General features: G+C 34.0%; 1 protein-coding gene across 5 annotated transcripts in view; it reads left to right on the forward strand.

Moving 5' to 3' along the window:
- The window catches only part of LOC137620273 (alpha-L-fucosidase-like), a 15,380-nt gene extending 14,687 nt beyond the window's left edge, over window positions 1–693 (forward strand). For all 5 annotated transcript variants that reach the window (XM_068350510.1, XM_068350507.1, XM_068350506.1 and 2 more), the window contains one exon: window positions 1–693. This exon is cut by the window's left edge. The gene's annotated coding sequence lies outside the window, so the exon portion shown is untranslated.
- The last annotated feature ends 14,441 nt before the right edge of the window (window positions 694–15,134 follow it).

A 15,134-nucleotide genomic window follows, 5' to 3' on the forward strand; every position in this document is an offset into this window, starting at 1 on the left:
CTACCAGCATCTTCGAATAGAATGAGTTATAGCTACCTGCGTCTTCGAATGGAATGAGTTAAAGCTACCAGCGTCTTCGAATAGAATGAGTTAAAGCTTCCTATATCTTCGAATGGAATGAGTTAATGCTACCTTTGTCTTCGAATGGAATTAGTTAAAGTTACCAGCGTCTTCGAATGGAATGAGTTAATGCTACCTTTGTCTTCGAATGGAATTAGTTAAAGTTACCAGCGTCTTCGAATGGAATGAGTTAAAGCTTCCTATGTCTTCGAATGGAATGAGTTAAAGCTAGCTGTGTCTTGGAAGGGAATTTCCCAAAGAGAAAATCGTCATTATAATTGAGAAAGTTTAGACTCAAGGATACCCAGAGGAATTTAGCTGAAAAAGAAGCAACATTTTTGTTGGATTCAACCTTAGGATATTGCTGTTAACTATTACACGAACAGAACATGAAAAAGTACTTACGACCTGGTATCATTTTATAGAAAACAGGCGAATTAATATGGTTCCATGCAATGTACAGTACAGTACTTAACTGTTTCTTAGTGACTAAGAGACCAACGTAACGTGGAATAAAACGACGTAACTTGGATTTTATTCTTGTATATATAGTATCTAAGGATGAGGAACGTAAGTCAAAACCGACGTAAAGAAGGGTATCACTGTAATGACGTGAGAGTTTTAATATGTATATCTCAGCACAAATATATACTGTGTATATTAAAAGAGCATTTTTCTATTTAAATCCCATGGAAGTTTTATATCTTGGTATCACCAGTTTTAGAAGATCTATCAAATAACAGGTTGCAGTTTGGCTTTCAATAAGCGCTTTCTTATTTTTGTCATGAATATAGTTCATTTTATATCAGCAATAAGAAAATCATGATGCTATAAGCCCAAGGGTCCCAAAAGGGAACATAGCCCAGCGAGGGAAGGATGTACGGACGCAGAAAGAATAGTGTGCCTGAGTGCACCCTCAAGCAAGACAACTCTAACCCAAGACAGTGGAAGACCGTGGTACAGAGGCTCTGTCACTACCTGAGAACAGAGAGCAATGGTTTGATTTTGGATTGTCCTTCTCCTAGAAGAGCTGTTTACCATAACCAAAGAGTCTCTTCTACTCGTACCAAGAGGAAAGTAGTCCCTGTAAAATTACAGTGCAGTAGTTAACCCCTTGAGTGAAGAAGAATTTTTCGGTCATCTTACTGTTGTCAGGTGTATGAGGAAAGATGAGATTGCGTAAGGAATAAGTTAGACTATTCAGTGTATCGTTAGGCAAAGAAAAATTGAGCTGTAATCAGAGAGAATCCAATGTATTACTATCTGGACAGTCAAAGGGCCCAATAACTATAAAACAACTTCTATGTCTTAATTATTATTATTATCAATAGCCAAGCTACAACCCTAGTTGGAAAAGCCGGATGCTATAAGCCCAAGGGCCCACTCCCACACATTGCAAGCACACGCACCTGTTCATATAACATTCAATATAAAAATGTTTTAATCATCCTCAAGGAAGTGGATTGCAGAAACTTAAAGTCATCATCATAATCTCCTCCTACGTCTATTGACGCAAAATACCTCTGTTAGATTTCGCCCGTCGTCTCTATCTTGAGCTTTTAATTCAATACTTCTCCATTCATTATCTGCTTCGCAGTCCTCAGCCATGTGGGACAGGGTCTTCCAACCCTTCCAAAAGTTGAAGTGTTCCAAGAAATCCTGACAATTTGAAATGTGACATTTCTCTCTGTCTGTAGAATTCAACACCCATGTGGGCCTGGGTCTTCAAACTTCCAAAACTTGAAGTGCTCAGAAAAAAAATCGTGACAATTTGAAATGTGACATTTTGCTCTGTCAGCAGAATACATCCGAGATAAAAGAATCAATTTTACCAATAACCAAATTATCTTCATTCTTCAATACTTCTCCATTCATCATCTCCTGCTTCACGCTTCATAGTCCTCCGCCATGTGGGTCTGGGTCTTCAAACTCTTTCAAAACTTAAAGTACTCCCCCTCAAAAAAATCCTTACAATTTGAAATAAGACATTCCTCTCTGTCAGTAAAATAGGGCCGAGATAAAAGAATTAATTTTACCAATTACCAAATTATCTTCATTCTTCAATACTTCTCCATTCATCATCTCCTGCTTCACTCTTCATAGTCCTCTGCCATGTGGGCCTGGGTCTCCAAACCCTTCCAAAACTTAAATCGCTCCCCCAAAAATCCTGACAATTTGAAATGTGACATTCCTCTCTGTCAGCAAAATAGGGCCGAGATAAAAGAATCTATTTTACCAATAACCAAATTACCTTCATTCTTCACGCTACATACAGTAGTCCTCAGCCATGTGGGCCTGGGTCTTCAAACTCTTTCAAAACTTAAAGTACTCCCCCCAAAATCCTGATAATTTGAAATAAGACATTCCTCTGTCAGCAAAATAGGGCAGAGGTAAAAGAATCAATTTTACAAATAACCAAATTATCTTCATTCTCTGCGCTTCATAGTCCTCAGCCATGTGGGCTTGGGTCTTCAAACCTTTCCAAAACAAAGTGCTCCCCCCAAAAAAATCCTTACAAGTTGAAATGTGACATTCCTCTCTGTCAGTAAAATAGGGCCGAGATGAAAGAATCAATTTTTCCGATGACAAAATTACCTTCATTTTTCTATTCCAAATCTTCATATTCGTCTTTCAGATTTCCTTCTCCATACCCCCTGCTTAGTATTCTAAGCCACAAGACCCGAATCTTTCACTTTGGAGAATCCTTCCCATGTCTCAATCCTATTCCTCGATTTTATCTTAAAAATTCGGTCGTATTTCTTTCGTTTTATCCCCATCTTGCTTTCTCCTGCTTCTGGTCATCGGCAGTGAGCTTGAAAATGTATTTCGTAAGTGAGGTTTTCGAAGAGAAAGATTAGTAGAACGGGACAGACTTAAATTGATGCCTGATTATGACTTTTTTTATTTAGATATCAAACTTATAATCATGTAAGCACATATATACTGTATATATAAATTAAATACACATATATATACACAGTATATATATACATACATATATATATACAGTATATATATATATATATATATATATATATATATATATATATATATATATATATATACACAGTGTATATATATACTGTATACATATATGTATTTAATATACATACATACATGCATACATACATGTATATATATGCATTATACACATATATGTGCTTATATATATACATGTATATAGAACATACATACACATATGCACGCACACACACACATACACACACATATATATATATATATATATATATATATATATATATATATATATATAATTTATATATACATGCATATAAACCACCCAAGATATGCAAATGCTGATCTTTATACCACCCTGATGAATTATCCAATACCGTCCTTTCCCCTTCCCAAAAGGATGATCTTCCTTCCTTCCTTCCTTTCTTCTTCTTCTTCTTCTTCTTCTTCTTCTTCTTCTTCTTCTTCTTCTTCTTCTTCTTCTTCTTCTTAGGAAATGACCAAATCTCTAACGGCATCTTCTCTTTTGTCGAGCACAGAAAGAAAAGGATAATTTACGATCGCCCACTTTTCTTACGCCCATAAACCTGGAGAGAGAGAGAGAGAGAGAGAGAGAGAGAGAGAGAGAGAGAGAGAGAGAGAGAGATATTTGAATATATCAAGTAGTTTTTTCCTATTTACGTACTATGCACTATATATATATATATATATATATATATATATATATATATATATATATATGTATGTATATATATATATATATATATATATATATATATGTGTGTGTGTATATATATATATATATATATATATATATATATATATATATATATATACACACACATATACAAACAAGCATGATGCATGTATGCAAGCACATACACTACATATTCATATGCATATACATGCATGTTTGTACGCATATACATACATCATACATAGATATATTCATATCATTACATGCTTTTCCAACTAGGGATATAGCTTAGCAAGTAATAATAATAATAGTAATAATAATAATAATAATAATAATAATAATAATAATAATAATAAAAATAATCCTACTCAGGTCACTGTATACATTTGTCAGATTTTTATCCAGTATAAATATTTCGGTTAAAGACAAGTGAAAAAAATTATATATATATATATATATATATATATATATATATAACGATAATTCATATCCGCATATGAGATTAAAACTAAAATTTATATTATAAGAAAAAGCATTATAGATAAACTCAATTTAAAGTTTTGAACTTTACATACAAATACGCATGTATTACCAAAGTCCATTGAAGATAAAAATTAGCATTCGAAATACCATACAGTACAATTTGTTAACATTCGCAAATCCTTAACCCTGAACAGGCTTATGGTAAAAATTTGCATATATTGCAATACCTGAATGGCTAGAATTATCTCATATGGAATTAGCATGAGAAGAAAAAGTACCAGTATAATATTCATAAAAATTATCATCAATAATTATAAATAAAAATTTTATATGATGATAGGATAACTTAATTAATTCTATACGAGATTGCAAAAAATTTCTTTGTTAAATCCATAATTCTAAAATATGATACACACACAACAACAACAACAACAACAACAAATGCAGCCATTTCTAGTCCACTACAGGACAAATGCCTCAGACATGTCCATGTTTATGTCTGGAGTTTGTCCAGTTTTCATCACCACGCTGGTAACTGCGGATTGGTGATGGTGGGAGATTTTCGTCTGATCGCTCACAGCTAAACAATCTAGTATGGGTGACCCTGACTAGTACAGCTTTGCTGATCATACACATACACCTGAGCTATAAAGCCACCATACATGTAAATTTCGTATAATATCATTACATTACATTTAAACTTCGTATAATAGCGTTACATTACATTTAAACTTCGTATAATAGCGTTACATTATACCTAAACTTCGCATAATAGCGTTACATTACATGTAAACTTCGTATAATATCATTACATTACATGTAAACTTCGCATAATATCATTACATTACATGTAAACTTCGTATAATAGCGTTACATTACATTTAAACTTCGTATAATAGCGTTACATTATACCTAAACTTCGCATAATAGCGTTACATTACATGTAAACTTCGTATAATATCATTACATTACATGTAAACTTCGTATAATAGCGTTACATTACATGTAAACTTCGCATAATATCATTACATCACATGTAAACTTCGTATAATATCATTACATTACATGTAAACTTCGCATAATATCATTACATTACATGTAAACTTCGTATAATAGCGTTACATTACATTTAAACTTCGTATAATAGCGTTACATTATACCTAAACTTCGCATAATAGCGTTACATTACATGTAAACTTCGTATAATATCATTACATTACATGTAAACTTCGTATAATAGCGTTACATTACATGTAAACTTCGCATAATATCATTACATCACATGTAAACTTCGTATAATATCATTACATTACATGTAAACTTCGTATAATAGCGTTATATTACATGTAAACTTTGTATAATAGCGTTACATACCTTCTGACATCTTTGGACATTTCCTGTCTCACAAAATATGTATTTACACATCTGCCAACTTTACAACTCCATTGAAAACACTAAGGGCTCGGCCAGATCAAGCATGGCTAGCGGCAAGAGGTTATGGCGGCAAATTGAAACCCAAGGTATCTTATGTAGGTGGCCAGATAGGAGGCGCGAGGCTTCCCGCGCCTCCTATCTGGCCACCTACATAAGATACCCAAGGTTTCAATTTGCCGCCATAATCTCTTGCCGCTAACCTTGCCGCTAGCCGCGCTTGGTCTGGCCGGGCCGCCGAGCCCTGAGGTAGGAAAAACACACACCTCAATCGAGTGTACTCGAAGTACACACCTCGGTGTCTAGTTATGTACACCCAGCAACAAAACCGGTGTCGCCTCGCCAGACCTGACTTGGAGAGATCATGCCCTTCTTGCCCTGAAAGGTGGCCAACGTTTAAACAACCAAGACATCGCTTGATGGGTTGAATGTGAGGGGTAGAGAAATTACCAATAGCACTCAAAGAAATGAGATGATTAATGATATATATATATATATATATATATATATATATATATACATATACATATATATCTATATATATATATATATATATATATATATATATATATATATATATATAGATATATATGTATATGTATATATCAGAGAGATAAAGAGGTCTTATCTCTTATTCCTATAAGAAATGCAATCGTTTTCGATAATAATGATCGAAAAGTATAATCACACTGATATATTTTAATTCCTTAATACATTTCTTTATAGAACATCCTTAAATACTGTGGGAACTGACTATTCCAATTAATATACGTCAGAATGATATAGCCTTCGTTTGCATTATCCTAGCAGCTGCTCTCTCTCTCTCTCTCTCTCTCTCTCTCTCTCTCTCTCTCTCTCTCTCTCTCTCTCTCTCAGAATGATATAGCCTTCGTTTGCATTATCCTAGCAGCTGCTCTCTCTCTCTCTCTCTCTCTCTCTCTCTCTCTCCTGCCTGTATCCATTAGTTAAATAAGGATACACTTTTTTATGTTATTTGGATGTGTCCAAGGATTACACAAAACCAATAACTACTTTGCAAGCTTACGTTGAATTTGCATTTCTTTTGGGGGGAAATCCCAAGTTCCAAAGATGTTCAGTAACTACCTAAAAACACAAGCAAACTTAAACCACGTGTGATATTGGTTGATTTTTAGGCGGTCCCTGGTCACATGGTTCCATTTTTTTTTTTTTTTTTTTTATCAAATCATGGTTTGGTTAAGGATGGTTTGTTACTTTACTGAAAACCCCCCGACATATTCCCTTTTATTGAGTCGTAACAGCAGTAAGGAACCAATGTCTTATTTTATTTCAAGAACACTCATAGCGATTAGTGGTTCTTAACTTTTCTTCAATGCATGCTCTCTTTTCAAATCAACATAAAATTCTTGTTGAAATACAAAAGAAAAAACGCGTAAATGCTATGATATAAAGTGGATCTGATGTGTATTAAATGAAAAATTGCTTCTAGGACAAATGCTGTATTATTGTTTTCACAAGAAAAAAATAAACCTGCGAATAAAACGAAATACTTCTGTTCTAATTATTCATATTCATGTGGTTAGGAATTGACCACACACCTCTTAAGGGAACAGGCACCTATGTTTAAGAAACATCGAGCGAAGTCAATCATAACTTTGTTGATGCCATTGTCATGAATTGTGGCTATTAAGTATTGATGTCCGTCTATCTGCTACTTAGGTTTTGTTTTTAGTTCAGCTTGTAAAGATTAAAGCTATTTGTAAGTCATATATGACTCATCACATTCCAACAATTAACAGTCCAATTATTGAAAATGATATCCCTAATTACGAGAACTTTGTTACTTTGTTACTGGAAGAAATAAGTCAATAATTTTGATATTACACTTTTCTTGCATCTTGGTTTGGGTTTGAAAGGCCGGCGACCATAAAATTTGTTGGTTATCGATTCTTTGGACAATTAGTGTGAATATCTAAAACCAGCCCAAGCCACATCTTTAGCCTGGACTATACAGGTATATGTTACCCAACACAAATGTTACACGCCAAGTTTTGTAACCGATGTTTTTATTAGTCATCATGGCTACAAATTAGCAATTGTAATATTTAATTATTCTAGACTGAGAAGACACTATAGGATACCCTAATCTAGTATAGGATTTGTATATATGTCAAACCTTACTATGAGATTCAGGGCCTCTGTAACACGGTTTTTTCGCAATAATTTTCTATCTATGAATTTCATAAATATAACGCTTCTTCAGAATGCACATTATATCTACACATAAATTTTGACTATATTCTGCATTATGTAGGTTGAATAAATTTGTTACTTATAATGTAAAAGTGACGTTTTTTGAAGACGGGCCAACTTATTCAGAGAAAAGGTTTCGAACGCACTTGTTACGTAACTTATGACGGCATTTCTTCCCTCTTTCTCGATCGATGATTGGCTATACGTAACGACGGCTATACCTCTGCCAACAATGACACAAAAGTTTAAATAAAAGCAAAGTAGTACACCTTTATGAACTCTGAAACCTCTCCACTGATAATTGTCATAATGAACATACCAACAAAATATGTTAATGAATACAAAAACACTTTGATTATTAGTCTAACTCCCAAAATAAGTTTCCTAAGAAATTACAGTGTACTTTATAGGTCACAATCAGATTGACAAAGTGTAGGGAATAGTTGGAAGTTTTCAAAAACACAGTAGACAAGCTTGATTTGATAACTGCTATATCCAATGTCAAGCAATTTTAATTATTGGCTATCTACCTACCTATGTAAATAAAAAAATAAGAAAAAAATAGCCGGTACCGTATTTTGGCTTTAAACCTTCACCAATAATTATTGTCAGAATGATGACTTCATGAGGCTCCACCCACTTTGGCCTCGATATAATTCAGGATAACACTGAAGGCTATCATGGGCATTGTCGGATCAGAAAATTTAAATTCTGGCTAGACGATCCCAGCAGTTGGCCTAAACGTTTAATTCATGTATACTACTGTTGCGGCACTACAGCTACAATAGTATTAGTACGCAAGCACAGATACCCCACCCACATTTATGTATCGTTCCGCCATTCATAAAGTCATTGTCATGTTTTTTCACTGTGCAATAAGCCATGGCCTCCTCAGAAATTAAGTTTAACATTAGATGATAGGTTATTTCATTGAGCTGACAAATTATGGCAACTGGGTATGTTATTGCCGATGTTGAAGCTAAAGATAAAGTATGGTATCATTCCTTCATTGCATTATCATCTTTACTACTATTTGTTTTGCTACATGTAGTAATTATTTTAAAGGATAAATGAATTATGTTCACTTTACCTCTATAAATTCCCATTAGATGTACAAATAAAACTCCTAAAACTGTTCATGATTTATTTACAACATGCAGTCATGCCCAAAATATAGCCAACACGGTCGTACGGCCTAAGAAGAAGAAAAAAAATTTATATTGGATGATCCGTTGGTCTGATGGAGAGTTTAGCACAAAATTCTTATTTTAACAAAAATAGTTATATAAAGACTGTTTACATACAATCTCTCTCTTTCTCTCTCTCTCTTGGTGGCATAGTGAATAGTTAATGGAAATGTTCAAAAGCCTGAATGACATTACAAGTATTATAATCATGTTACGCTAAATACAAATCAGACCATAAACATTGGATTTAAACTAGAAACTGAATAATTATCTATTCAGGCTATAATAAATATGGCCACGGGCTTTCTCTTGACTGTAAAAAGTTGCAAGTCGTAAGACAAATGCAGTTTTGCAACCACGGGGGCAATTCCAAATCCTGCTAGCCATTCTTGACTGTTATGGGTTTCAGAGCCGATGGAACAAGGTGAATGGGTGTCTGGTGAATGGGCGGGGCAAAATTTTGTCAAAAGGTGTTTACATTGCTTACGTAATGAATGTTTTCGACTCTTGGCTCGTTATCACTGGCCCTGGCGTCGGCTAGATCATTTTTACTCTATAAAAATTAAAACTATCGGGTTTAGGTTATTGATAATGCTGACAAAATTTGTGTGTGGTTGTAAATTATACATATGTCAACTTTCAGCTACATCCGATGCATTGATAAGGAGCAAAGTCCAAAAAACCGTGTTACATAGGCCCTGAATCTCATAGTAGTTGAGTTACCAGCAATAGTTTTTTAAACATCGCCATCATTTCAATTGGATGCATTTTATGCCATATTGCATGTAAAAAAATGATAAATGAAGAACAATTTGAATTATTTCATGGAATCATTGATATTAATTGTTATCACTAAGGGTATTACCATCATCATCATCATCACATTATCTTCATCACTTCACAAGTGTTGATAAGCAAACCTCGTAAAGCCATAGTTTAAGGTCACTCAATTACCACCTCTCCACCATCATCTTTAACCACCACCTGATTATATCCCAACCCCATCCCCACATGTTCGAGGTTTAAAGGACTCGTAGTTATGATAAGATCCTTCTGGTGGAAGTTAAAAAGCAAAATACTAAGACGACAATATTTCATACATTTGTTCTCCAGGTCTTTACAATAATTTCATAACTACAAATAACGAAGTAATTATACTGAAGACTGATTGAACACATAACGAGAGTATATAATGGATTTCTTGAAGAGCTTACCTGGGGAACATTTATAAGGTGTTGGACATCAGGTCATGAAACATCAAATAAAATCATAATAATACGAAGAGTCAATGCTAAGGAAATATTTCCTTTTGCCTTGGGAAGGGTGAAACCAGCTAGACTCGGCCCTTTGAGCATTGAGCAATCGTCACCAGGGAAGGGAGTTCGCTTGGAAGTGAGTGACTTGCCCAGTTAATTTGATTGATTGATCGATTGATTAGGAGTTTTATGGTGTCCTAACATCTAAGGTAAAACACCAAATCAGATAATATGAGTAAACAATGTGTTAATAGTATAATATTGATACCCTACATCCTATATACCATACCATCACTATGATAATACACCACTGAACACTTTCATTGCATGCCATTTCACATATTTTATTTCTACTAATCACTTCTGAAAAAATATTGATTATGGTGACTGATGATGCAATTTAAATCTCCAACCTTACACTAATATAACTGATATAGCAAATAATACTATATTCTCTAAGAGGGCCGGAGCCAAGTAGTCCGTGTCAAAAGCTGACCCCAACCACATCGAGCTACGTGGCTCATGATCAAAATCAAAGGAAAACACTGAAATCAACAACTAAACCTTTAAACCTCATTACCATGAAAATTTTAACCAAAGCAATTTATTGATTATTGGTTACCCAAGTAGGTGCTATTTGAAACAGTGTGTATGTATGTGTGTGTGGAGAGAGAGAGAGAGAGAGAGAGAGAGAGAGAGAGAGAGAGAGAGAGAGAGATGTATTTATATGATGAATATCTTCTAGAGTTCTAACATTGAGATGCATTCATTTCTCGTCTTTGAAGTGCTTATACATTACTGCTGAAGTTTTGACAGAATCAACAGATTTCTCATAGTCTATAAACGCCATACATGGTGGCTAGTCATACTCTGTTGATGTTTCTATTAACTGGTTAATTACATGGATATGGTCAGTTGTTGAACACACGCTTCTACAGCCTGCCTGCTCTATTGGTTAAGGCTCAGTCTTTCTATTTGTTGAAAATCTTTACGATATCTATAGGGAAACAACATAGAGAGAGTAAAAAATAATTTGATTGAGAAACGATTTAGAAAGGGTGACCCCCTCTCTCCTAAATTATTCACAGCATGCATAGAAGTTTTTTAGAATTTAGATTGGGGAAATATAAGAATTAACATAAATTGGAAATACTTTAGCAACTTAAGATTTGCAGATGACATAGTTCTATTAGTAAATCATGGGAGGAATTGCAAAAGATAATAGAAGATTTGAATAGAGAAATCAGAAATGTAGGACTAAAAATAAATGAGTAAAACTAAGATAATGTTCAAAGAAAATGCAGAGACAACCTATAAGGGTTACGGACGAACCTCTAGAGATTGCTAATAGATAAATGTACTTAGGACAGACAACACTTAAACATAAAGGTTATGCTGGTGAAAATTTGATCAAATTTTCACCACCATAACCTTTATATTAAAGTGTAGTTCCTAAAGTCAATGTAGTCCTGAAGAAGGGTCTCGAAGTGATCCGAAACACATGTCGATACAAAACAATTAATGGAGAAAAGAAAACGTATTTCTGCTGTTAGCCTGAAAACTATCTGCAGGACAATCTGTCAGAGGAGAAGCTGTCTTCGATTTTGGACGCCGATGAGACGTTGTGTATTCATTATATATGTATTCATGTATAAATATGTGTGTATATATATATATATATAGATATATATATATATATATATATATATATATATATATATATATATATATATACATATATATATATACATTTATATATAACGTCTTTTTTTCTAAAAAGGAAATTAATTAATCAGATGGTCCTAACAGTATTAACTTACGCATCAGAAACTTGGAGCCTTACTAAAGGCCTTACAACATAAGCTGATTATAACTTAACAGAGCTATGGAAAGAATGATGATAAGAATAACAATAAGAAATATGAAAAGAGCAACATGGATACGAGAGCAAACTAAAGTAGAAGATATTCTAACATGTAAAAAGAGGAATGGACATAGGCAGGACATATAATGAGAATGTCAGACAATAGATGGACATTAAGAATTGTAGAATGTGTCCCTAGATATTGTAAAAGAAGAGAAAACGATCTTATAAAGTGGCATGTCTGGGGTCTTTTTTCTATAGTGGACCAGTCACGGCTGATGACACACACAAATGTACATCCATACATACATACATACATACATATATTTATATACATATATATATATATACATATATATATATATATTTATATATATACATATATATATTTATATATATACATATATATATTTATATATATATATATATATATATATATATTCAAATATATATATATATATATATATATATATATATATATATATATATATATATATATATATATATATATATATATATATATATATATATACGTTTAACTGGGCTCCACAAGGCACTAGAAAAGTTGGAAGACCCAGACCTACATGATTAAGGACTATGGAGCGTGAAGTAGATGATGAATGGAACCGAGACCCTTTGCGTTAATAGGGATAGGAGGAGATGATATATATATATATATATATATATATATATATATGTGTGTGTGTGTGTGTGTGTGTGAATATATAAACCATTGGTAGAAACATAACATATACACATAGTAACATCCATCGCCTTCGAAAAAAATCTAGAAAGTAATAATTTCATTGGAAAAAATCATGTGAATATTACATCATTATTGATCATCTAAAATAAATTCCTCAGAAAAGTACTCGTATTTTCTGTGTTTCGAACGGCTCTGATATGGATACGTACCGAAAATGGGTTGTTTTGAATCTCAAACCTGAAGAAATAAGTCGAAGCCTTCGGTTATTTCAATAAGGTTTGCTGAAAACGTCAATTACCCTTCGCCCGAGTTCGATTGCCGAGTGCGCTGCAGGCGTTACTTAATAATGAAGTAATAAATTATAGTATTAATCATCTTTTCATCTTCCTATTCAGTCTCATAAATTTTCCTTCAAATTGCAAATCCGAGCGTTGAACGACTCTAGAACTTTCAAACTCAAATCCATAAATCAAATCATGTAGTTTATTATTATTATTATTATTATTATTGAGTTAAAAGTAATGGCTGCATCGGCAGAGTTTATTTTCGTATCCAATTTTTCTATTTTCCGGATAATTCTCTTCTCTAGGGCGCTGCAATCAGCCAGCAGACTTGAAAAATTCATCAGTCAGGTGAATGACAAAATCGGGAAGAATTTTCAAGTCTCCTACCACGATATTATTATTATTATTATTATCATTATTATTATTATGATGATGATGATGATGATGATGATGATGGGTTTATTGAAACGAAATAAGAGTTTTTTCGCGAGTCCTAAACTGCTTCGGAAGAAAATCTTCACGGATCTCCTAATGGCTTCAGAAGAAATGGCCATAGACTTAGCATGGAGTTCTGAATGACCCTAGAACAGAATCTCTGAACGGCTTGGGAAGAAAAATTCCCCGGATTTCCAAATGCCTTCAGAAGAAACAGCTGTAGACTTAGCATGGAGTTCGGAATGACTCCAGAATAGATTCTTCCTGGAACTCCTTGAACGGCACCTGAAGAAAATTTTCCGGGATCTTCAAAAGGCTTCAGAAGACATAGCCGTAAACTTAGCATGGAGTTCTAAATGACTCCAGAACAGAATTTTCACGGAGCAGTTCTGAACGGCTTCACCCCGAGATTCAAATGACTTCTGAAGACTTGATCTCTTTTTTTTTTTTTTCCAAAATAAGCATGCAACGCAGTGAACATTGTTAATGGCTATTTTTTGAATAGGAAGCTGACTGTGAGAATTGTGTATTACAACTACAGGATCAACAGGAGGCTCTTCGGAACACCTTCATCTACAGCTGGTTTTGGTGGTTGCTGCAGAAGTTGTCGAGCTTTGAAGAACATAACATACGCACCTTGAATGATCCTTTGCTTGGGCTTTTGGGGACTATTGGAACTAAGGAAATAAGGACGGAGACAGAATGGTTCAACTGAACGGTGAGCGACCTGTGGTTCTTCAACAGGATAGTCCCAAAATTCGACATTGAAGAAAGGACAAATCCAGATGGTATTGGTATATATATTGTGTTGCTCATCGTTTGCTTTAGTGTGATGACGTATGCAGAGAAAATTTATAGCATCCATGTCTTTGCCCATCGTCCTGATGGAAAAAGACATGGATGCCATCGATTTCTCTGAGGAATCTGACGAAATGAAGACACACGGCACTAAAAACTCTCTAGAAATCTAGAAGGCAACTGACGAGCTAGGAAAGAATACGATGAAATCAGGAAGGAAATTGACGAACTAAGGAAACTGGAAGATGAAATATCAAAGGAAACCAAAAACCTAATCATGAAAAACTAGAACAGACAGAAGAGAACAGCAACGAATAGCCTTTAAACGAAGACGTAAAATAGCCTTTAATGCTAGAGGTAAGTCACCTTGAAATAAAGGTGAAAAAGCCCCTAATACGAGAAATAAGGTACCTCAAAATAGAGGTAAAAAACCCCTTAATGCTAGAAATAAGGCACTTCAAAACAGAGGTTAAAAAACCTTAATGCTAGAAATAAGGCACATAAAAATAGAGGTAAAAAAGGCCCTAATGATATAAATAAGGCACCTAAAAATAGAGGTAAAAGAGCCTCTAACGCTATAAGTAATGGACCTCAAAATCGAGGTAAAAAAGCCTCTCGTGCTATAAATAAGGCACCTAAAGATAGAGGTCAAAGAGCCTCTAATGCTAGAGGTAATGCACCTCAAAATCGAGGTAAAAAAGTCCCTAATGCTATAAATAAGGCAC

Source organism: Palaemon carinicauda, chromosome 26 (assembly GCF_036898095.1).
Source record: "Palaemon carinicauda isolate YSFRI2023 chromosome 26, ASM3689809v2, whole genome shotgun sequence".
Lineage (NCBI taxonomy): Eukaryota > Metazoa > Arthropoda > Malacostraca > Decapoda > Palaemonidae > Palaemon > Palaemon carinicauda.